At 42.9% G+C, this 26345-nt stretch overlaps 1 protein-coding gene across 1 annotated transcript in view; it reads left to right on the top strand.

Annotated features, from left to right (window-relative positions):
• LOC122809792 (carbonic anhydrase 5B, mitochondrial-like) overlaps positions 1-26345 on the top strand; it is a 293296-nt gene that overhangs the window by 185213 nt on the left and 81738 nt on the right. The window lies entirely within an intron of this gene.

Genomic DNA, 26345 nt, shown 5'->3' with positions numbered 1-26345 from the left:
ACATAATTTAAAGAGGGTGACCTAGGGTAGGGCAGTTAAAGATGGAAAAGACCAGGGGATCTACCATTCCACAAAAACAGTGTAATTGAATATAATCTCTTGTGCCTGGTTCACTCAGTTAACACACCCTGAATCTGTACTCTGTAGAGTGCTTCTCTCCTCACAGTTGGGCAATTGTGCCAAGTCACAGGTCAAACAAGACAAAAAACCCTACTATAGTGAAACTCAGCAAAAACACCATAACAACTCACAAAAATTCTGGCTTGCCATAAAAAAACTTCTCCAGCTCCACCAGCTTTCAAAACCAACTCCATCATCCGCAAACAATGTAGATAGTCTAGCATCAGAAATCAACTCACACTTTGCTAATTCTGTACCATTTCTTTCTAATAACACTGAAGCCAATGATACCTTCTCCTTCAAACCTATCCAAACCAATACCATAAAAAAATTGCTCAGCAAACGTAAACCTACAGCTCTAGCAGCTGACAACTTACCTACAGAATATCTTAAATTAGCAGCTGATGCCACCTCTTCTCCTATTTCTGTTCTGAGTAACCGCTCTGTCTCTACACACTATATTCCCATAATCTGGGAAGTATCTTACATCATTTCACCACTTAAGGGTGGGAACTCTACTGAACTGTTCAATTACAGACCTATAGCAATTTTATCTCCCGTAGCCAAAGAACTAGAAAAATGTATTCACATCCAACTCATGAACTACCTCTTATCTAGCAGTCTTCTGTCTGACACACAGCATGGTTTCCACCCCAATCATAGTACCACTACTGCCCATTTAAGTTTTACAGATACTATCAGCCAATACAGAAATGAAGTTAAATTAGTATCTTTTATCTTCCTGGATCAGTCCAAAGCTTTTGATACCGTTTCCCACCATAAACTTCTCACTGAGCTCTCCGACCTGAAACTCAGTCACTGTTCTCTAGCATGGTTCCAAAACTACCTTGCTGGTCAACAACAAGCTGTAAAATGGCATCAAGATATCTCTTTTACCTGTCACCTTGGGTGCCCCCAGGGATCAATTCTTGGTCCTCTTCTCTCCAGTATTTTTACCAATCAACTTCACACTGCAACCTACCTAGCCTCTGTCTTTCAGTACAGTGATGACTCTACACTCATCTGTGCTGCTTCCACCCTACAACAAGTAGAAGAGATTACACAACAGTCATTATTCTGCTGTGGAAACCTGCCTGTCAAATACTCAATTGATTCTTAATCCAAGTAAAACTAAACTTACGCTCTTTTCACTCAACAAATCCATAGATTCTCCATCTTCATTTCAAATCTATTCCTCCAACAATACCATAATAACTACTGTATCCCAAACAAAACTCGTAGGCCTTAATTTATAATTAACAGTAGTCTGAAGTTTGACAGACATCTTTCTCAAACTATCGGAGACACATATAAAACTAGGAACACTATTCAGAATTAAACCATTTTTCACCAGCACCATAAGACAGGCAATTGCCGGAATCCACCTGCTCTCTACTCTGCTATATGCCTCCTCTAGTTTTACCAGTCTAAAGAAAACAGATCTGGCAAAACTAGATGCATACTAGAACAAAATAGCCAAATTTGCTACAAACTCCTCACACAGATCTCAACACTGCTCTGCCCTACAACAACTCAACTGGTTAGAAATGCCCCTGTACTTAACCTATACCCAGCTCATTACTGCCTGCAACTGATACACCAACAAGAAGAATCCTCTGCTCTACAAAATCTATTCCTACCCTGTACCAATAATCGGATCCTTTGTTCCGCTCATAAATGTCTACTACAAATCCCCAAATCCAGCAATAGAGTTGGGGACACTCTTTACTCTCTCTGTGTCTCCAAAATTTGAAACACTATCCCTGAACCTATTATAACTACAGATGTTCTTCGTGTTTCACTGTTGCAGTCATCACCTGTGGGTTATCACTGCTGTGGTAGCCCTAGGCCGGCCCGAATACTAGAGTCATTTTTTTTGCGTTTGGCTGCCATCGCCTGTAGTCTGACATCAGGTTGTCAGTGCTATAAAGCAAGGCAGCCAACATCATTACATCAGTCTTTCTTGCCATGGAGCCTGTAGTAGAAGCAGTTCTCACAAGTGCCATTTGGTCGGTCCCTACCAGAAGTTGAATTTCAGCTGAAAATGTCTAAAGCTAAATACCCAATTGGGGATCCTTTTTTCTTGCACTAACCGATGCCCGAAAAAGTTAACAATTGGCTCACCTGTGGAAAGCAGATCCCACACCGAGACTTCCATTCTTACTGCGTCACTTCTTTAGGCCCAGACCAAGATGTCCCCTGTTGCCAGTTCTGTGCCCTCTTTAATGCGAGAACCATTCGTCATGTTCTGTCTTTGCATTCCGATAGGCCATCCATCAGCCAACAATCTGTGGACATTCCGAAAAAATGTAGAGTTAAAGATAACAGACCACACAAGGCTAAGCCTTCCAATGATGCTACTGCTAAGCAAGTAACCAGTTCTCCTGAATTCAGTGAGGCACTTTTGCAGCCCCTGATGCCCGATTTGATATCTGTGCAGGCTGCTACTGAGACCCTTTCGAGTTCAGTATGCCACAGAAATCTTCTTAGTCTTCAGAGCCTTTGGCTGTCTCTGCCTCCGTTGGGTCTGGAGCCATGACTCAGGCACTGGCTTCTGAGGAGGCCTTTCACACTATTGATTCTAGACAAAAACTGATGTCTTCACAACCAACTACCATTTCTCTCAGACCGACAGATTCTCTTAGGCCTAGAAGCCAGGCCACTCCTAGGAAATCTGCTTCTAGCCACCATATTGCTACTGCTCCACCACCCCAAGCACAAATGCTTAAAATGGTGGAGGATCTCATCTCCCTTATCCGAAGTAGTCAGGGCACTTCTTCTAAAAGGAAAAGGCACCCTTCTCCAGAAATTATGACAGAACATGATTCAGAGGAATCTGATTATTCAGTTTTTGAAGCAGAACAGCATTCCTTAACTGCTTATGAGGATTCAGATGCAGAGGAATCCATCCCTTCTGTATCCCCTCCAGAGGACCTTTCCTTTGGGGAAACCCTTCACTCCCTGAGGGAACATTTCCAATGGGAATCTCAGGACTTCCTACAGTCTAAGAAAAGACTTGAGAGTTTCTGGACTTGCCTAAGCACAGACCCCTAGCCATCCCCCCTATTTTAGAAGTGGTGGATGATGTTTTCCATGAATCCAGCTTAGCCCCTCATGCTCCCAGTAAACCTGACAGGTACTACAGAGTACTGTATTCTCACAAATACCAGATTCAGCAGGAACTTTCTCTCTAAGCACTGGGCCTTCTCTGCACCTAGCAAACAGGGCCAATGTAAGCCCCACAGGGACAGACCCTTCAGGCCCCTATCCCAGGGCCAGCAGTGAAGCAAACAATGGACCACTTCCGTCTCTAAGCCTGGGAGTTCTAAGCCAACCTTTTATGGCAAACACAATGACTCCCCCTCGCCCTCTGCCCTCCCTTCACTCACTAAAAAGTAGGAGGAAGGATCTCCCTCTTCAAAGACAATTGGCTTTCTGTAACAACAGACCAATGGGTCTTAAAGATCATTTCTCAGGGATACAAATTTTATTTCAGCGAACTCTCAGTTCCAAGAGGTTACCCAGACTTACCTCCAAATCAGTAGGCAGAGGCATTGAAACAGGTCCAAACTCTCATATCACAAGGAGGCAGTAGAACCTGTCCCCTCAGATTAAACAGGCAAAGGCTTTTATTCCAGACTATTCCTTGTTCCCAGAAAAGAGGGCCCTTGGCACCCCATCCTGGATCTATCCATTCTGAACACCTCTCTGGTGGTCCCTAGATTCAAAATGCTAACTTTGCAGCAGTTGCTGCCTGTGCTAGCAAAAAATGCCTGGCTAGTGAGCCTAGACCTAAAAGATGCCTACCTCCACATCCCCATCAAGGGAATTGTGCAGAAAATTCCTGTGCTTCAGTGCAGGCTCACAACACTTTCACTTCTCTGCGCTGCCCTTTGGCTTATCTACTGCTCCCAGAGTATTCACCAAATGCTTGGCACCGGTCATAGCATTCTGCAGACAGAGAAGTATACAGATTTACCCTTACCTGGACAACTGCCTCATTCAGGCAGAGTGCTAAGAAAAGCTGCTCCAGCATCTTCTCTTTGTCAAATCTCTCCTAACTTTTCTAGGGTTCACCATCAATGAAAAGAAATCAAAACAAAACTCCACCAGGAAGATAAATTTCTTTGAAGCTATGCTAGACACAGCATCCCAAATGGCCTTCCTATCCCCAGAAAAGCAGACCTTCCTACCTGTCTACTTTACCCAGCTGGCTTCCAGATATCACCTCACTGTGAGGAAATTCCTGGAAGCCCTTTGATACATGGCATGTTGCATCCTTCTCATTCCTCTGACCAGGCTTCACATGAGAAAACTTCAGTGGTGCTTACTGAACTTTTGGTGCCAGCACTCTCGGTCCCTAGAGTCCTCTCTCTCCCTCTGATCCCATGTATAAGGACTGAGTTTCTCTGGTGGGCAGAGGTCTGTGCCAGGAACAAGGGTCTTTCCTTCATCCTCCGCCCTTCCAGCCAGACCATTACCACCGATGGCTCAGACATCGCTTGAGGCGCTCCCTTACCAGGCAGGTGCACCCAGGGTCTTTGGGATGCCCAGTAACTTCACTTGCACATCAGTCAGAAAGAAGTGATGGCAGTACAAAAGGCTGTGGCATCCTTCAAACCCCATCTCAGGCCAGGGGTTCTCCTTATAAAAACAGACCACACCACAGTAATGTGGTATATCAACAAACGGGGGGGGGGGCAGTCTTACCCCCTGTGCAGGTTAGCCATGAGCCTCTGGCTTACAGCCACCTCCATGGGTCTACACCTAATTGCCCAATACCTACCAGGGGTCAATAACACCCTGGCAGACCACCTAAGCAGAAACTTACTGGACCCCCGTGAATGGCAGCTCCACAGGGACATTGTTCTGCAAATCACTCAGGAGTGGGGGACTCCAGAATTGAATCTCTTTGCCTCGCACCTCAACCACCAACTGCAAAAGTTCTTTACCAGGAAGTATCACCTCCTAGCATGGAAGGTAGATGCCTTGACCTTCCCTTGGAACTTCTTCTTTGTGTACACGTTCCCTCCTCTGCCCCTTATTCTCAAGGTACTGATCAAAATAAGGGAGGGGAGACCAAAAGCCATCCTCATTGCTCCAGACTGGCCCAGACAGCATTGGTACCCCTTACTGCACAGCCTGACCTTACAGCCCCCCAAGCAGCTTCCCCTGATCCCAGACCTCTTGGCCCAGGTGAGGGGGAAGATACTACACCCAGACTTACATACTCTCAACCTTTCAGCATGGCTTATACCTTAAAGACTAGCAAGGAGTCCCTGTTAAGCAAACAGGTCCTAGACATCGTCACAGAGGCCAGAAGGCCCAGCACCAGAAAGTCATATGCAGGGAAATTGAAAAGATTCTGCTCCTGGAACCAGTCCAAAGGGTCCAGTACCTCCCATCCTTCCATCCCTCTTATCTTGGATTACCTAGCCGAGTTGCTCGATAGTGGCCTCTTTCTCCTCTATTAAAATCCATGCCTCAGCCATTTCTGTCCATTATGATTCAGACCCACCCCTCTTCTCTCATTCTTTGATTAAGCAATTTCTCAGAGGGGCTTCTAATATCAGACCTTCCGGAAGGCTTCCCATGCCACCCTGGGATCTGAATTATGTGCTAGAGAAACTAACTTTACCTCCTTTCGAAACTGCTGCTTCTACAGAATTGAAATTCCTCTCCTGGAAGACTGCCTTCCTGCTAGCTATCACCTCAGCCAGAAGGGTAACAGAACCTCAGGCTGTCATGGCTGTTGAGCCCTTCATCATTTTCCATGCAGACAGGGTCTCCCTGAGGACTAACCCCTCCTTTATGCTTGAGGTGGTATCTGATGTGACCCTCAACCAGGTCATTCATCTACCCACCTTCTTTCCCAACCCTCAAAACAAGGGGGAAAGAATTCTACACTCGCTAGATGTGCATAGCCAACTCAGATGCTATCTGGACCATACTAAACCATTCAGAAAAACAGACAAACTACTTGTCAACTTTGCCTCTGGGGCAGAGGGGAAGCCCATCTCCAAACAAACCATTTCCAAATGGATATCACACTGTATCCATTTCTGCTACAGACTACATGGGAACCCCCGCAAGTCTATCCATACCCATTCCACTAGGGTAGCCTCCACTTCCACAGCCTTCCTCAGAGGAGTCCCCACCAGGGACGTCTTGGAAGCTGCCACCTGGACCTCTGTCCATACCTTTACAAAGCATTACCACCTGCCTTTTTTTTTCTAAGTCTAGGGCAGGGTTTGCCTCTGCAGTTCTACAGGGCCTGCTGACCCATGCCTAGGACTCTAACCTATCCTTCCACCCCTCTCCTCAGCTTTGTGAATCCTCCCACAGGTGATGACTGCAACAGTGAAACACGAAGAACATAGCACAGTTGTGTGCACTTACCATAAATGTAGCTTTTCGAGTGTATTCACTGTTGCAGTCCTGGTTTCCCTCCCTCCACCCCCCATATAGCATCTTCCCCTAGGAGGACATAAGCTTCCCACTGTGGCTTTTAGCCACCAGGACCACTTTTCCTCATTTCCTTTTGCCTCTGACAGATTAGGGCAAGAAAAACTGATGTAATGATGTCAGCTGCCTTGCTTTATAGCACTAATGACCTGATGTCATGCTGCAGGCGACGGCAGCTGTTGCAAAAAGACATTGACTCTGGTATTCAGGCCGGCCGAGGGCTACCACAGCAGGGATAACCCACAGGTGATGACTGCAACAGTGAATACACTCTAACATCTACATTTATGATAAGGGTACACAACTGCACTTTAACCAGTCTATTTTCAAAAAGTACATAAGAATCACCGCTTTAACAACTGGCTGTGCCCATGCTCTGACCCTGGCTAAGTCACCTTCTTCTTGTCATTAGCTTCCCACCTAATATCCTTTACATCCTTAATGACCAGCGTATGTAACTACTTAATGTTTCTTTTACTACTCCACCTCCTCTGTCTCCCTCTCCCCCCAACCAATTAACACTTTCATTCCATTCTCACTCTACCCTCTCATTCTATTTAGCACACCTTCTATTACACTGCCTCAATCTTCCTAACCCTTAACTTATTACTGTAATTCTTCACTATTAACTTAACCTTTTCTTTCTCTCTACCTCTTCCCAACACTGGACTTCCTCCAAGAAGTTTTCTCCTTTTGCATCTTCCCTATACGTATTCGACACATCACTGTATTACCTAACCTCCTATCTCCCTTTTCAGTCCTCTATAATCCCTCCCCTTTCGTCTTTTATTTCTGATGTACATGAACTACAAAATATTTACACTATAGTAATTAATACTCATTTTCCTATCTTACAGCATTTTTCTGTCTGATTCATATAGTCCATAAAGTCCGTTTATCTCATTGATATAACCACCTTAAGAAACCTAATCCTGTTTGAGCTGTAAAAGTGTTTGAATTAAAGATTGTATAAAGTATATTTCTAGCATTATTGTTATCTTCAGGCTATCTGCGAATTGTACTAGTTTGTTGTGCAACTGTTTTTTTTTTTTTTTGTAATCAATGTATCTATGTAATTTTGTTAATTTTTTCTCTTGTGCTTTTCTCCCCGAGCCACCGCTGAAAATGGGCTGATACGCAGTTGGACTTTCCTGCTAAACAAATGTCGAATAAAATAAATAAAAATAATAAATAATGTATTTGGGGGTGAGGGTTCCTCCTGCAAAAGAAATGATATTTTTTGAAATTTGCATGTGTGTAAATGTAGTCATCTGTGGGTAACTGTAGCACATGTGCAAGAGTACAGGCTTCCTGTTCCCTACATCTCCTAGCGGATACCAGACTTCATTATATCCTTTAAGTGCCTTACTTCACAAAGTGCTGTCTCCTCAGTAGTTGCATTTGCTTGGTTGTTACTAGGTCTCAATTTTTTTAGATTTTTTATAGTGTTTTCATAATGTACCTCCTTAATTCAGAAATAAAAAAGTTACTATTTTCCTTCATCATGCCTCCTAGCCTCCAGCTCCCTGTCAGTTCTAGGACCATCATCCAGGCAATGTTGGGTACTTACGGTTTAGAACCTGCCCCATTACCCCACTGCTGCCTACTGCCCACTCAGTCAGTAGTATTTGTAATCTTAATCTGATGTCCATTTAAGCAGAAGTACTTCTACACAAACATGTCACCCTGGCTACAGTGCAGGATGCTACTTGGCCAGCCATGCGTCTGGCTGACCTATATCTTTCTGGCTCAGTCATCAAGTATCCACTATGAACCACCAGCCATGCAGGTCAGGCAGTCTCCCCCTCCAGGATGGATGAGATAATATCAGCTGCTCATGTCCACCATTTCTGGCCAGTGTGTCTGTCACCCAAGTTATGAATAAATCAAGTGCTGTCTGGATCACTGTCAGGACTACAGCCTTCTAAACTATGAAGACAACTTTCTGCGTTCTGTTACTTGTAGTTTCTTCTGCTATTTTTCTTTCTACTAATTGCATCCCTCCTTTATCTGTGTTTTCATTTTGTGAATTTTCCACAGACTTCATTTTGTCAGTCATCTTCTCCACTTCCCCATATCTTTTGCCCTCCTACTTCACAACTCCTTTTTTCCTCAGCCTTACCACTTTTGCAGTCTCCACTTACTATTCCTTTTTTTCTGTCTTCACTTATTTTTCACCTTTGGATTTATCCCTTTCTCTTTAGCTTGTACTAGTTGTGTGTTTTGGCAGCAGCTAATTCCTGCTACCTTCACATACCTCTCCTATCTGCAGTCTCTTTGGTAGCCTTAAGATAGCAGCAGCATGCAAGGCATTATTTTTTACGGCGACACAAGGATTTTGTATTAGAATTTACCGTTCTTTTAACAGTGAAGGGGCCTTCAGGAGTAGTTTATTATTTTCTGTAATTATTTTGTTAGTTCTAGTGTTTCACCTTTATATCGACTAATTATATTTTAATGTTTTTATTAGTGGCACACTATATATGAAGTCAAAAGGAGACAGAAGTGTTGTATAGAGGAGTTCTTGTGTTGGGAGGGGGGGGGGTTCATATGTCCAGCTGTGTTACTTGTTTGGCTTGCAGTTCATGTTTTGAATTATTGGGATTTGCTGGATGTGGTCTCGCCTTTCTAACAGGGATCCCAAACAAACAATTTCTAACTATTCTTGATCGTCTTCCACATTCTATTACACTCTTCTGTTGCTTTCTGCCAGATGTAGCCCACTCAGATTCCTACATCATGACTATTGTACCTGCCTGTGCGCTACCCCACATGACCAGCACCCTTCAGTCAATCTCCTTACCTTCCATGTATAGCCATAGGTGGTGTAGCATGATATGTGAAACACCTTCATTTTCTGATCCTGAAGCACCTTTAAATACCCCAATCCTTACATAAACTGAGTACTTCCTACCACTGTCTGGCATCCCTTATCAACTCTTTTATCAGATCTCATTTGGACTCCAGCAGCTCCCTACTTGACACCTTTCTTGTAAAACTATGTTTTGGCAAGTGATCCCTGCACTAGCTTCTCCATGTCTCCCATCCGACTTCATAACTGGGAGTGCAGAAAGATCTTATCTTTTCATTTTTTTTCCTTTCTGGTCTCTTTATCCATCCCAGAATAATACTCTTTCTGGAACTCTGTAAACCCTGCTAGGTCATACTGGGTGTCCTCACCACCTGTATCTTTTCCAGTCAGTGACCACCTAAATTTCCCTTCTTCTGACTTCCCCATTTGCCATAGCTTTCCATATTCTGCGTTATTTCCCATCATTCCTTCTTACTGTATGACATCTTGAGGTGTTCTTGTACTTGCAGCTGTTTTCATTCTCAGGGTCACTGTACTGTTGCTAAACGCTTTTCCAAAGTTTGGACCCCTAAGTATCATCTCTTTCATGTTCTTCCTCCTTAACATTCACAGCAGCAGTACTCTGTCCTGTCTGTCTTTAATCCATTGGCTTAAGCAATAGGCAATGAAATGTCCTGCTAATTTCTGCATGTCCCATCCCTACTAGCATCCCAGATGTTCTTCGTGTTTCACTGTTGCAGTCATTACATTTAGGTAATCTGTTGGCAGGTTGCCCTCAGTCGGCCTGATTAACAAAGTCTTGGGTCCTGCGTCAGTTGCTGTCCCTTCTTCCATGACATCAGGCCGTCAGGGATATAAAACATGCAGCCGATGCCACTCCAACCCCTGGATCTGGCTTGGCCAAATTCTCCAGATTTGGTTCAGACTGTCGAGCTCCTCCCTCTTGCCCATAATGCACTGCACCCACCCAAGCACTTCAGATCTTGTTTGCCGCTTCAGCATTTGGATGCAGATCTCTGGGCCTCAAGCTATATTTGCCTTTCTCAGGATAGTCAGGATAGTGTTAATTTCTATATATCATTGGTGTTGTAAGTGACCTCCCTCTTCTTAAAACCTTTAGTATGTGTTTGCATGTGAGCATTTCTCTCTGCTCTTCTTCTTCTTCCTATCAAAAAAAAAAAGAAAAAGGTTAGATTAGCTAATTTTTGTAATTTAAAGTTACAATTAAAGTAAAATTAGAGTTATAGTCTAGTTCCATAAAGTTTTAGGTTAGTTACTTTCTTTCCAGCTCTTAACCTCTCGTTTGAGTGTCCATTGGTTTTGGTGGACTTTGGTGATATCATGTCTGACAAACCTTCCCCCACCTTTAAGAGTTGCACTTCTTGTGGGCATAAAATCCGCAATCAGGATGCCCACAAGGACTGTATGTGTTCTTTAAGGTACAGATCACCTTAAAGCCAAATGAGTTGTCTGTGCTTCCTTTAATCCATAGGCCGTAGTAGACAGATGTAACAAGTTGATACTGAGGCATCTCCTTTCATCTTCAGCTCCTGAGGTTCAGATCCCTTCCTTGGCTTCAACTTCCTCTTCTTGTTTGAAAGACGCAAAAAAGAAGTCTCCCCCCTGCCTCCCCAAGAGATCCTCTGGAACAGAAAGCCCTCAGGCTGACAGCGTGGTTTCTCACCTTCCAACCCTAGCAAAACAGTCTAGGCTTGCTTCCCTGGACTGTAAAATACTTGTAGTCTCTCAAAAGGCTTCGACTAAGAAAGTCTACAACAGTACATGGAAAAGGTTCATCATTTGGGCTACAAATGATGAACCTTTTCCATGTACTAGTGTAGACTTTCTTAGTGGAAGCCTACACCAGTACATGGAAAAATTTCATCATTTGGGCTACAAATCGTATATTGATCCGTTTTCAGCATTTGTCTTCGATATTCTGCTGTTTCTTAGTACTGTATTTAAGGAAGGAGCTAGCTTCTCTACCATCAAGCTTCAGTTAGCTGCTGTTTCTAATTTTCATGCTGCTAGTCAGTTTCGATCCCTGTTCACCTTTAGATTATGCAAATCCTTTATGAAAGGTATTTCTGTTGAGGCCTCCCATCAAGGACCCCTTCCCTGCTTGGGACCTTACTGTCTTGCTATAGGCCTTGACTCCGGGATCCTTTAAGCCAGCTGCTAGTCGTGACATAAAGTTTTTGTCATAGAAGACAATCTTTTTGGTGGCTAGAACTTCAGCCAAGAGAATTTCAAAACTACAAGCTTTATCCCCCAAACCTCTTTTCATAATTTTTCATAAGGGCAGGGTCTCTTTACGTACCAATCCCTCCTTTATGTGTAAAGTAGCCACGGAAAACAATATCAGTCAGTCCATCCACTTACCAGTGTTTTTTCCAAATTTCTCTAATAAAGGGGAGTATGTTCTGCATCTTCTTGACATTCATAGAAAACTACATTTCTGTTTGCACAAAACCAAACAACACAGGAAGTCCGATCAACTGTTTGTAGCTTTCTCAGCTAATAAAGTAGGCCAAGCACTTTCCAAGATTACCTTAGCAAAATAGATAACCAGTAGTATTTATTTCATTTACTCACAAAAGGACCTAGAATTACGTCAACCTCCAAGGGCACATTCCACCAGAGCTATGCCTAGTTCTTCCGCCTTCTCATCTAGAACCTCCATTGATAATATTTGTGCAACAGTGACATGGCCTAATAGTCACACCTGTACCATACCTTGGCATCTGTGTTGTCTATCTTCATTCCTCCTCACTTTCCCACCCAGCCATCACCGTCTTGGTCTTCTAGAGGATCGTGGAACATGACTGGATGCATAAATTCCATGTCTGAGCCTCTTCTGCCATTCCTTGTTGTCCAGATGTTGGATGTATGGAATCAGCAAACTCGATCTGAGGTGCTTGAGTGGGTGCAGTGCATTATGGGTAAGAGGGAGGAGCTTGAGAGTCAGATCCAAGTCTGGAGAATGTGGCCGAGCTGGATCCGAGGGTCGGACCTGAGATTCCATCGTGAGGAGGAATGAAGATAGACAACACAGATGCCAAGTTATGGTAAGCCATAACTTTTTGTTAATACCTGTCAAGGTCATTGTTTTTGTCTTCCAGCTCAACAGTTGTCTTTCCTCCCCAGCACAGATTTCTTCCTTTGTTCTCTCTAACATATGCTTTACTTGAAGTTCCAAGTACTTCTGCTAGACTTTCTTCTGTATTCCCAGACTCCCACTTATCTCTGGACCCTTTGGTCCTGAGTGTCATCAGTATTTTCCCAAGGTTATGTTCTAACATTGATTCCTTCATGAGTACCTCATATACTGCTCTTTCATTCAACACGTTATCCACATTCTGTGCCATCAGCATGCAGTCTTCCACAAATATCATGAATGTTGAGCAGCTCTTTCCTTGTATTTTTTTCTTTAAAATATTTCTCACTTAGGTTGGTAGCACTTCATCCCTAGCAGGAAAGAAGGGGAAATTAAAGGTATTCTCTCCTTGTTCACTACTATACTTGGAGGATCCAAATAGTCAGTCTCCCCTTGCCAAAATTTGTCACTGAGCAACCCCATGAAGTTCTCGCATATACTGCTGTCTGAGTTCCTACACAAGTTTTCTATTTTGTCAAATCAGATGCCTTTTTAATGTAAAAAAGGACCATGTCTGCCATTTTAAAATTCTCCACTCTGTCCATAAAGATTTGGACCAACATGGATTGCCATCTGCCTTCCTCTGATAGGCTCTGCTCGACATACGTGAAGAGTGATACACATGTACTGTTTTAATAATGGCATGAGTACCCTTAACAAAATCATGGCATCAGCATTAATTAAGGAGATGGGTCTAAACACTTCTGTTTGTCGGTGGTGTTCTTTGGATGAATCACAACTCTATGAATCACAACTCTAACGTGTTCCATCAACACAGGCATGCTCCCATCTTGTTTGCATTCATTATAAATGCTTGCCAGTTCACTTTCTATGATTTCCCCAGTATTTTCAATATATATTTGGGAAGTTATTGTTTCCCACAGCTTCCACCAGAGCGTCTTTTTTCAGTTATCTTACCTATCTTCTGCCTTTAACATTCTTCATTTCCACTATTCTTATGGTATACCTGAGTTTCTGATTGCTGCATATACTATATAATTTTTCTATTGTCTATGTCTCTGCCATTCTGTTGTCTTTCTTATGAAGCTTATTTCTTTTGTTACTTTTCTTCCATTTCTTTAATCTCCATGGTAAATATTTACCTGGCTTAGCCTCCTGACTCCCAAAAGAATTACTTTCTTAAAATGTCTCTTTCAGTTTCTGAAATATGTAGTAATTCCAGCCAGCACTTTACATGTTTATTCTTTCCTTCTGTTCTCATTCCTTCCATCCCCTTATCTATATTTCATTATATGCACTACCATCAATTCTTCCTTGAGTAATATAATTCCCAAATTCACCTTTCCCTCTCACCCTTTTGGGATTAGTCTCGCCTGCTGTCACATTTCAATACCAAACGACGAGGGTATGGCCACCTGGAATAGGATTAGGCCATAGGAGGACCTCCTCTCTCTCCTTGGCTGCTGCACAAGCCAAACTATTAATAACCGCTTTTGCACCATGCTACTACCCCACCCTATAGTCTGGCCTCATCCGTGTGACTAAACTTTGAGTATAAACTGGCCTGGACCCCTTTCAGTTATTCATTCTATCTCTCTTTATTCTCATCCCATTTCTACATTATGTTCTTCCTTTCTCTAACTTCAAGCCAGTACTAATTACCACTGATGCTGCATTTGATTTCTATACATTCCACCCATCTCCTGTGTCATTTGATGAAATAACCACCTAATCCTACTAGCTTGAACTTCTCCACAATTTCATGTGCAAACTGTACATGCTGAATTGTAATTCTTTACTTTTGGTAATTAACCACATGCATACCGCTGTACCATGGCACAGCATACTGAAGCCTCCTCCCTAACCTGGGATCTTAGCTGATGCTGCTAAAAAGGAAGAGCAGCCTGCACCATCTTCTGTTTTTTTTTTTTTTTTTTTTTTTTTTTTTGCTGTGGGAAGTGATTTATTTATCAGTCCATTGATCCCTTCCAGGGAACTTCCTGAATGATAAATACCTATTTGAAATCGTTTTTATTCTTCATGTGATTGTTATTTATTCAGTATTTTTGATGTGATATGTTTTTTTTTTCCAAGGTCCGTGGTGTCCATGGAAAAATGAACTAACAGGTATGTCTGTGAAAAATGAATTCCATTAAAAGATAGCCATCACCAGTGGCACAGAGAAACAAATCTCTGACTGTAGCACAGGCAACCCAAGTTCAGTTAGCAGTTTGGGCACTTGATGGCACTGGGGGGAATGGATGGCCTTGCCTTTCCTAGGGGGAGTGGGGGGGATGGGGTTGGGAGGAATCCATTGCATACAGCTGTCAGGTAAGGAGGCACTGCCAGCACAGCTAGCTGGAGTTTTGTAAATAATTATATGTCATTGTTGAATATCAAACTAATTTATACAAGATGCTTCTGTTACAAACGTGTTAGAACTGTATGTCATGTGTATATCAATCTACTTTGTACAGATGATCATGTTGAAAAGGTATTTGTAAAGCACTTGTGTTTAAAATGTATCCACAGTGTGCCCTACTGGAAGAGAACAGAAATGTACATGCAGTATTGTAACTGTTTAATTGTATATGTTAACAGAGGAATCTGGAGGATTAACCTCAGTCCAGCAAACTTTAAAAAAATATCTGAAATTAAATTACTTTATAAGCTGGGCCATAAAGACGCTTCAGTGCAGCCAGAGACACAAAGTCTATACTAGGAAGCTTTCTGTATTGTCTTTGGGGTGAACTAATTGCTAGCCTGGAATCCTGAAGGAATTCAATTGTTTTATGACTTCCAGCACCTGCCAAAGATCTGAGCAAAAGCCCTTGTTTGGGTAATTTTTCTTTATTTGTGTGAGCCTGTACTGCAATGTTATTTTAAATATTTCTTGTGGCTTTGAACTCTGATGTCACTGTGAAAATATACTGAGTATTTTGTTGTTCTTTTATTGTTTATTATTAAATATATTTAAGCCTTTCATTGTGGCTGATCTGTGTAGAGATATTTAAGTATTGAGAGTACTTGCATATTTATTTGGTGACATTGTTTGGGAGACTCCTGATAGCCTTCCTCTTGGTCAAACTACCATTTGTATTAGTATTAATATGACACAGTAAGATTGGACACCCTTTGTTAAGGGCCCTACAGTAGCTGATAAGGAGGGACTGGTGGCAGTGGTAACTACCTTATAGTCTGGGCAGAAGGGGGCATAGCTAGTAAACCCATGCCAGCCTTTTCCAGGTGTGTGTGTGTGTGTGTGTGTGTGTGTGTGTGTGTGTGTGTGTGTGTGTGTGTGTGTGTGTGTGTGTGTGTGTAAATCAAACCTCAGAGTGTGTGTGTCAGCTACTTGGGCAGGGACACGAAGCACTGGTTGAACAGAGGGGGTGCTGGTGGTCTTGGCTTGGTCACTCAGCTGAGATCTCACCTCTTATAGCTGTGCCAATGGGGAGTCTTATTGGGGATCTGGAGAAAGAGGGAGAAACCAGCCCCAGACTGACTGTGGTCTCTGTGTGCTCTTAAGGAAAATTGCACTTGATGCAGAGAGCTGCATTTGGAAGTACTGTGTACGTACCTGTTATCTTCCCAGTGGACATCCCCCACTGTTGCCAGTGGTGTGGACTGAGACTCCTTGATTACTGGTTGGCAGTGGTGGGTCATCCCATATTAACTGGCTGGCAGTGATGGGATCGCCACATCACATATTGGGATTCAGTGGTACGGATATTGAACTCCTGTAGCCTGTAAACACTGGTCACTAAAGAAGATGTTTGTACTGTCAAGCAGACACACAGCAGACAGTCAGAGTTTCATATCACAATAGTTTTATGTATTTTTTGTTAGCTTAGTTAGTCAGGGAGAGCAGGCAAGTATGTCAGCAGAGGATTATGGCAAGCTGACAAGGAGACAGTTGGCTGAGATGTGCCAAGTCAAATGACTGGTGCATGTCAACTTGTCTAAAGTGGAAATGATTGCAACCTTAGACACAGCTGCATCACAGACCAGCAACCAAGAAGACAGCCAGACTGGCATTGGGGATGTACAACTCTCAGAAAATGGGTAGTTCAGTTTTTCCTCAGAGGACTTAAAAATCCATCTAAAGTTATAGAGACTTGAACTGGAGGCCAGACATTTGGAAATAAAATCAGCAGAAAGACTGAGATGTTTGGAGACTGAAGAAAATGAGAGGCAGAGGCAGCATGAAAAGGAGATGCTGATCTTTGCCAGGGTCGTGGAGGTAATGGGGAAGGGAATAACCGAACTCCAGAAGCAATAAAGGTTAGTAAATTTCTTCCACAATTTACAGAGGGTGATAATTTTAATAGTTGTATTCATATGTTTAAAAGGATTTGTAAACAGTATAATGCTGACCAAGGGCTCTGGGTATGGTTCCTGACGCCCCCCTTACTCCATGGTAAAGCTATAACTGCTGTTTCTAAATTGTCTGATATTGATTGCTTAGACTACAACCAAGTAAAGAAATGTTTATTAGAGTGTTTTAAGTTAACACCTGAAGCTTTTTTCATGAGCATAGATGCAAGACAGATGAAAGTGTGTGTGATTATATTGCTGAGTTAAGTACTTATTTTCATAGGTGGATGAGTGGATGTCAGGTCGCCAGTTTTGAAGGGCTGGCAGACCTTTTGGCAAGGGAACAAGCCTTTAGCACTTTGCCTGATGACATGAGAATCTGGTTGGCAGATAGAGAATGCAACATTGTAGTTGAGTTGGGGAAAAAAGGAGACCTATACCTAGCAAGCAGGAAATCCCTGTACAGGAAAGGGTATCAGTGCTGCACATGGGTATAAGGGAACCCATGGTTGGCAGACTAAACCATCCCAACAGAGTCCGCCAGTAATAGGGGAGGCCACTAGTTCAGATACATGGCCAGGATCAAGGGTTAAATGTTTTAAATGTAACCAGTAGGGCAATGTAGCATATAGATGTCCATGGAGGCAGTGTGGGGAACAAAAGTTGGGGGAGCCAGTAAGTGGGAATGACAGAATGCCAGCAGTAAGTTGTCTGAAGACAACAATGGTACCAAACTACCACAAGAGGTTATATCCTATCTTAGTAGATGGGAAACAGGCCACTGCTAAGAGAGACACAGCCTCTGACCTAACCATTGTGAAGCCTGCAATGGTTAAAGAGGAGCACTATTTGCTTTGGCAGTCAGAGCGTTAGGTGGGACCCCATTCCAAATACATTTGGCTAGGGTTCATCTTGACTGGGAGGGTAGAAAAGGAAGCAAGCAAGTAGGTGTGTTTGAGGGTTTCTCTGCAGATGTCCTGATAGAGAATGATTTTGATAATGTGGTACATTGTGTGCATGCAGTGACACACAGTCAGGCTTGGAGACATGCGTGTGGGTCTGGTAGCCTAGGGGGACACAGACAGACTGCACACTTGAAGCCAGGACTGGTGAGGTGGTTACTTCAGGGAGGGAGCTACTCTGTAGCAGTGAGACTGAAGGTGAGCCATAGCTGCTGGTGGGTACTGATGTTCCCTTGGAGAGAGTGACTATAAGGGCAGAGGTGAGTAATAGTACCCAGGCTGACAGTGAGGGACTGCTGTCAGAGGATACCAGACTTCCTTATAGATAGAGAGTTGAGACAGGCTTGGCTGTTAGAACCTACATTACAAGGCTTGAGAGAGGTAGCTAAGGAGACACCTGATTCTCAAGGAAAAGGGGAATCTGTATACTGGGACAAAGGGTTACAGTATAGACAGTGGACCCCTGATTTGAGGGCTGGAAGGTGAGGTAATGCAGCAGTTGGTAGTGCCCAGGGCCTACTGTCTGGTACCTTTAGCCATAGCCCCTGACATTCCCTTTGCAGGTCATATGGGTATAAAGCATACCAAGAGACATATTATGCAGACCTTATATTGGCCTGGGATTTCCAGGGATATAACAGGGTACTGCAGGACATGTGAGCAGTGCCAAAAAATAGGCAAGGCAGGAGACAAGGTCAAAGCTCCTTTGATGTCTCTGCCTGTGATTGACGAGCCATTTCACAGGGTAGCGATGGATATTGTGAAACCTCTGAGTACCCCAGGTTCCACAGGGAAGAAATATATCCTAGTGGTAGTAGATTACACTACCAGATACCCTGAGGTGGTGGCTCTGTCCTCCATTGAGGCAGAAAAGGTGGCAAATGCTTTATTAGAGATTTTCAGCAGGGTACATTTCCCAGAACAAGTACTGACTGACAGAGGTGCCAGTTTCATGTCAGACCTGCTGACATGTCTGTGGAAGCGCTGTGGAGTGAGGTGAAGCACCTAAAGGCCACCCCCTACCACCTCCAGACCTATGGTCTGGTGGAGATGTTAAACTCTACACTAAAGACCATGCTACGGGAATTTGCAGAAGACGGAGTAGGACAAATATTTGTCCCAGCTGTTATTTGCTTACGGAGAGGTGCCCCAGGAATCCACAGATTTTTTCACCCTTTGAGTTGTTGTATGGGCATAGGATGAGGGGACCTCTAGATTTGATTCACGATGAGTGGGAGGGTGAGTGTGAATCCCACAAGGAGTCTTGTGGCATATGTCCTAAACCTCAGGACAAGGATCAGGAAACTCATGGACTTGGCCCAGAAGATCCTGACAGAAGCCCAACAGCAGAAAAATGTCTGATATGACAGGAATGCATCAAGCCAGAGAGTATGCTATGGGGCAGCAGGTTGTGGTTCTCATTCCTGTCAGACACAACAAGCTGCAGGCAGCTTGGGTGGGACTCTTCAAAGTGGTAAGGAAGTCAGTGATGTTAACTACATGGTAGAACTGCTAGGGAAGAGGCAGGGGCCCAAAGTGTACCATATTAACATGATAAAACCCTACCATGATCAAGTGACCCTTGTGCTGAGTATTTGCAGTGGATGGCAGGAGGAGTCAGAGGGGGAATCTGGTGACTTGATCTCCTCAATGAGGCTCGGACTGATACCTCAGTGGAAAGGGTAGCAATGTTCCAGCACCTGTCCCCTACCCAGGTTCAAGAAATCTGAGCAGTGTTACAGGCGTTTGGTGGTATGTTCACTTGGAAACCAGGGTGTTCCCACCTGGTGCAGCACCATGTGGATACAGGACCCCAAGGGCCTATCAAGCAGGAACCTTATAGGATGCCTGAGAGAGTCAAACAGACTCTGAGGGAGGAGATACAGGAAATGTTAGAACTGGGGGTAATCCAGGAGTTCAGCAGTCCCTGGGCCTCCCCAGTGGTCCTGGTACCAAAGAAGGATGGCAGCACCAGGTTCTGTGTGGACTACAGGAAACTAAATAGTCACACAGAGATGGATGTTTACCCCATGCCTAGGACAGATGAGGCCCTAGAGCAGCTGGGTGGGGCTAAGTATCTTACTACTATTGATCTTATCAAAGGCTACTGCCAGGTGCCCTTGACCTCCAATGCTAGAGAGAGGTCAGCTTTTGTGACATCTTTCAGATTGTATGAGTTCACAAAGAAGCCCTTTGGGATGAAAAATGACCCAGCGACTTTCCAGAGGTTGGTAGATCGTATCCTAGCAGGAGCAGGAGATTTTGCCCTTGCTTACCTGGATGATATTGCTGTCTCCAGTCATTCCTGGCAAGACCACCTTCAGCATGTCAGGGAGGTGCTGAGCAGACTACAGAGGGCAGGGGTGACAATTAAGCCCATTTGGAGTCGGCTACTTTTACAGTGTGGGTTCTGTTAGTAAGCCAGTTGGCCACCCATCGAGTGACGTAGGGATTAATGCCCAGCTTAGTAAATTTATCTATGATTCCAGAGTGGGGGATGGTGTCGAAGGCCTTGACAAGGTCCAGATAGGCTGTGTTTACCATCTTACCCTTGTCCACAGCTCTGGAGACTGATTTGAAAAAGTCAATCAGGTTCAGGAGACAAGGTCGGCCCTTCACAAACCCAAACTGCTCGGGGTCCAGTGTTTGAAGGTTGCCAATGTCTTTGTTTATAAGATCCATGATATTACATTCCGTGGCCTTGCAGATTAGGCTCGTCATACTGATGGGGCAGTAGTTCCCGGGATCCAAGGTGGATACTTTCTTGTGTAGTGGGATAACTGTAGCTGTGCGCCACTCAGTGGGTACGAAGCCTGAAGTGAGGCTATGATTAAACATGACACTTAGGTGGGGTGCCAGTTCATTTTGTAGTTCATGTATAAACAGCCTCTGCAAGATCGAACCCAAGACCCTGCAGACCATGCACAAAGTGATTTACCACTAAGCCATAGTATGGGCACTGCAGAAACTTCAGCCTTATCTGTATGGAAGGAAATTCCCTGTAGTTACAGACCACAATCTCTTAACTTGGCTACATCAAGCCAGTCAGCAAAATGCCAAGTTACTAAGGTGGAGCCTAGGGTCGCAGGCATATGATATGACAGTGCAAGACTGCAGTGGGTTTAACAGTGCCAATGCAGCTGGGCTCTCAAGACAGGGTATGGGGTAATGTATTCCCAGATAGGCTCATCCCTCTTAAGCAATGTTTCTCAAGGGTCACTTGAAAAGCTAGCTTGAGTTTTCGAAGGGGGGAAGAAGTGCGAGGTAAGGAGGTACTGCTAGCACAGCTAGCTGGAATTTTGTAAATAATTATATGTTATTTGTAAATATCAAACTAATTTATGCAAGATACTTGTGTTACAAATGTATTTGAACTGTATGTCATGTGTATATCAAATTGCTTTGTACTGATTGTGTTGAAAAGGTATTTGTAAAGTGCTTGTGCTTAAAATGTATCCACAGTGTGCCTAACTGGAAGAGAACACAAGTGTACATGCACTATTGTAACTGTTTAAATGTATATGTTAACCTAGGAAACTGGAGGGTTAACCTTAGTCCAGCAAACTCTAGAAAAATATCTGAATTTAAATTACTTTATAAGCTAGGCCATAAAGATGCTTCAATGCAGTCAAAGATACAAAGTCTGTACTAGGAAGCTTTCTGTATTGTCTTTGGGGTGAACTAATTGCTAGTCTGTAAATATGAAGGAATGCAATTGTTTTATGACTTCCAGCACCTGCCAAATATCTGAGCAAAAGCCCTTGTGTGGGTATTTTTACAGGTATATGCTAAATACCGCTGGCTGCCAGCAGTGGGGGTGTGCATGAGAAGTCAGATTACCAGAAAAGATGTCATTCTGCAAGCTATATCCCATCGATAATATTTTAGATATTATTTTGAGAAGTCTCTCAGTGAGACAGAGCATTCTGTCCTGGATGTGATAACAGCAAGAAACATTCACTACATCATCTGCCTTGTTCTAAGTTAATAGAGGTATAACTCTTATATACAGTCAGGAATATAGCAAAGCTTAGTTCAGCTTTTGTTTTCTTTATTTGTATGAGCCTGTACTGCAATGTTATTTTAAATATTTTCTGTGGTTTGGAACTCTGATGTCTCTGTGAATATATACTGAGCATTTTCTTGTTTTTTTTATTTTTTATTATTAAACATGTTTAAACCTTTCATTGTGATCTAAGCAGTTTCAGAGAGTGCAGTCAAAAAAGTTCTCCTTTCAAGACATACCTACCACCACATAGAGAGAGGCTGTGTAGGGTGCACTTACTTTGAAGGATTCTACCATTCCTCTTCAGCTGGCTGAGCCATCTCCTTTCTCTGCGAGAGGACTGACATCCACCCTATTAGCATTAACCGTACCATCTGCCGCATTTCACTACCACAGTCTTGCAGAGAAGGTTAGGCCATAGGAGGACCTCCTTTCTACCTCAATGGAAATGTTAGACTCATTCAAAAGATATCTGGACTTTTTGGGGTTAGAGGACCTAGAGACCCACAGAAGAGGCTCCATTGTTCCAGACATTTAAATATGCTTTTGGGATAGTCATTACAGATTAAGATTCACAGACCCAAGTCCCTAAGAAGCCTGACAGCTTTTGTAGGGTAAAAGAATGCTGTAAATATCTGTACAAAAGCCCCTTTGTGGATCTGGCAGTAGTTTCAATGGCTTTTACAAGCAGGATGTACCTTAGGTCAGCTGGTACCCCCCTGCTGTCCACGGCCTCCCCACCCCACACACACACAAACCACCCAGTGCCTCCCCATCCCAGCCAGCCTGTAACATCCAATTTACTTTTTTCTTTCTTTTTCTCACATTTTGTCTTACCATTCATTTTTCCCTGCATTTTTTCATTTATTCAACTCATTTTATGTAGGTATGATTGCTCTCTGATAACTGAGCGGTAAAGAAGCGCATTAAGCTGGAGTCTGGAGGTTACTGGAACCCATGGGAAGTTTTTGGATGCTTTTATGTGGTGCATTTTTCATTTTTTTAAATGCACTTTAAGTTCAGTGAAGGCCTGAACAAAACTCCTGATTAAGGAAAATTCAGTCTTTTGCTTTTTTGCTTTGTTTTACCCTGAATCCTTGTAACACACCCTAACTGAACAAGACTACACAGTAGTAACTGGGGTGAAAATAACAGCGTTAAGACAGGGGCAGCAGCCAGATGGCATGGGGGTTGTAGATGCTCTGAAGAGAATTTTTTACATTTTTTAAAGCAACTTTTTCAAGCAATAATGGCCTGAACAAAATCATGACTAAGGGAAGATATTGAATCTTGCCCTTCAGCTTTTGTTTTTCCCTTTAATCCTTTCAACATGCCACAAATGATTAACAGTACACAGGAATAACTGCGGTGGAAATAACTGTATGAAGCCATGGGGCTTCTAGATGCTCCGAGGTACTTTTTACAGTTTAAGCATTTTTTTCATTCAATGATGGCCTGATGAACTCATGATTAAAGGAAGAAATTCATATTTGCTCTTCAAATTTAGTTCTGCCTGAATCTTTTCAACAGACGTCTTTGACACCAGTACTACTGACTACACTGTAATAATTAAAGTAACTTGGGGGTCTATGAACCCCCTAAACACCAGAAGCCAGAGGGTTATAGATGTTCTGAGGTGAGCTTGTTATCAACCTTTTAAATAATAGCCTGAATAAAAATCATATGTAAGGAAAGAAATTCAGTTGTATTTTTTTTTCCATTTCTGGGAAGAAATTGGTTGTATTCAAGGCTTAGTGCTCAAAGGTGACAGTAAACAGCAGCGCATAATAAACATAGAAGACAAATGGTTGTGATGATAAGTCATACCTGGGAATAGTACCTGCCTCCCTAAGCCACCTTAAAAAGGTAGGCACTATCTGTATGTCCTGTCTTATGTCAAATTGGGCTGAAAATTAAGGAAGTAATGACAACGATCATATTTCAAGTCACTGTTGTCATATGTACATGCAGCATGCCTTCTCACACTTGCCTGCAAAATACAGCCACCTTATGTGTACCCCTCTGATGTCCCATTTAGACAAAACTGAAAAAACAAAAAGAACATAGTTGATGAGAGACCTATATAAATAGAATGTTTCTTTAACCTCTCAAAAGGATAGCCAACTGTATATGCATCTGATTGATTGTGAGGAAAAGGAAAATTTGAAAAAAAAAATAGTTGCAGTTATGTTTCCAACTTACTTTGTGACAGTATACTGCTCCTGTACGAACTTAGTGCCTCTCTGTGCTCCCCTCTGAAGTTTGTGAGGAAAATTTAAAAAAAAATGACTACACTGTCACAAGCCAGACACAAGCTAGTGACCTTTGAGCTTAGGGAGGAAAGTTAAAGAAGTAATATGATTTGACATAATCCCCAGCTCCCCACACAAGATACAATGACCTTCCGTGTATGCCTCTGACCAGGGCTGATTTTAGACTAGGTGGGATTCTGGGCAGAGGTCACAGCCAAGCCCTTATCAAAATCTACTTGTACAGCCTTGGTGTGTGGGGCCACCTGCCCCCCTAGAAGCAGTGAAGGTCTGGTTATTCTGTTTATTTTATCCCTTTGAAAAATGACTGTAAACTGAGCAAGTGAGAAGATTGTCAGTTACTTTCATCCAGACACCTTCCAACAAGAAGTAGTTATAACCATTTTCATGTACAATTCAGATATGGGATGCATTTCACTTTTGTTTCAAACAGTTGCCACACATTAAAGTATTCTATTGTCTTTGCCAGGTACCCTTTAAAGTGGATTAATAATGGCATTTTTCCATCATGAACTAACTACCCATCTGCAATTGCCAGGTACCCTTTAAATTGGATTAATAATGGCATTTTTCCATCATGAACTAACTACCCATCTGCAAATGTTGCATTCATTCCTTAGTTCATTAGTGTAGTGACTTCCTCCAGGACTTGCTTCTACAAGGTCTCCACTGCAAACAGTATGTATTTCAGCCACTTGGTCTTTGATGCACACTGTCCACAAAGAATTATTGTCTGGAATGTGACCAGAACTCTAGGAGTCAAACTACTTTTGGGTCAGTACAGCAGTCCTCTCTTGTCTATGATTTCTGTGTCCGCGATCCCCCTGGCTCCTTCTCTCCTGGAAGTTACAGCTTGGGAGTTATCTCAACCAAGGATGTGTTATGGAGAGCCCTTGCTCGATATTAGATGTCTTTTTATTATATAATTTTTTCTGAGGGGATCCCCTTTGATTGGTCAGGAATGCACAAGGGGGGGCCATAGCACTATCATAGCCCTTGAGGGTTAGGATAGCTTTACAGTTGTGGCCCTACTCCTATAACGATAATGTTATCGTTACAGGCTCTGCATGTCATGAGTTGTCATATCCCCACCCTATTTGTTTACCCTGACCAAGATCAAGGGTACAGTAGAAGCATGCTGTTCATCAAGCTCACCATCCCAAGTCCCCCCCAGTGAGGTAAGGAAAGCCTCCTTACTCCTTCCTTCTACTCCCACCAGTTCCAGCTGGCACTGGAGTTGCTATTGAAATGCAGTCAGTCAGGGCATTATCCCTCTCTGATAATGAAACTGGCTGCATTCTGTAATATTTTTGTTCAGTAATGTAAGTTTCAGATCTTCAATTTTTTTGTTTTAATTTGCTGAAAGGTGCTTCTGGCAGGGGAGTGAGCTGGCAGGCTTAGAAAGAAGTGTAGTTATGAAGCCATCACACACATGAACACCAGAATAGGCACATTGATAACCCAAAATTTTGGATCTTAGCAAAAGTAAAATGTTGCTTTCTTATTGGTAGTGATAATCCCACTCAAAGACCTGTTAAAGGGGTCCTTTTATAAATCAGCTGGTTCCCTAAGAAGATTTCTCTTTATGGGGAATATGTTTTTAATTTGTTTCGTAACCAGGTAACCCCACTTGACACAAGTGTTCTTTTCAGGGTGAACAAGGAGCATTGTCTGATGAAGTGACTTGCTCAGAGTCACACAGTTGGCAAATGGAAGTGGAAGGAATCCCTGTACCCTAGACTACAGGAGGCCACTCATTAACAGTTGTTCCCATGTAACTGTACCATTATTCTTACTTAACTGCACACGTACTGTACGAAAACAATATAGATAAAGTAACATGCCTTAGGTAAACTGGGCAGGAACAAAAAGAGTCCGTGAAATGTAGAATAAAAGTAAACTTAGGGAGAATCCCATCTCATGTCACTTTTTTATTATAGGTGACTGCAGTTTACAATAAGATATTTGTGAACTACTGGGAATTACGTTGTTGTTGCCCAGAACCTTATTTGTAAAGTACTGGGAACCACACTGTTATAGTCCTGAACCTTATGAACTCTTGGATCCATACAAATTTAGAAGCCCTGTTTCTTCCTTGACTTAGCAGAATGATCAGTTCTATAAAATGCTATCTTTTTTTGCATTTTTTGTAATGATCCACTGGAGCACATCATGCTTGTTTTGCAGGTGACATGTAAGCATTAGAAGCACATGCAGAATGGCAAATAAACAAAGTTAACACCACAGTAGTTACATGATTATGTAATATATGCAATAA

The sequence above is a fragment of the Protopterus annectens genome, chromosome 8.part0 (genome assembly GCF_019279795.1).
Source record: "Protopterus annectens isolate FY-2018-M chromosome 8.part0, PAN1.0, whole genome shotgun sequence".
Lineage (NCBI taxonomy): Eukaryota > Metazoa > Chordata > Ceratodontiformes > Protopteridae > Protopterus > Protopterus annectens.
The sequence above is the reverse complement of the archived record's forward strand: the minus strand, read 5'-3'. Positions and strand labels throughout refer to the sequence as shown.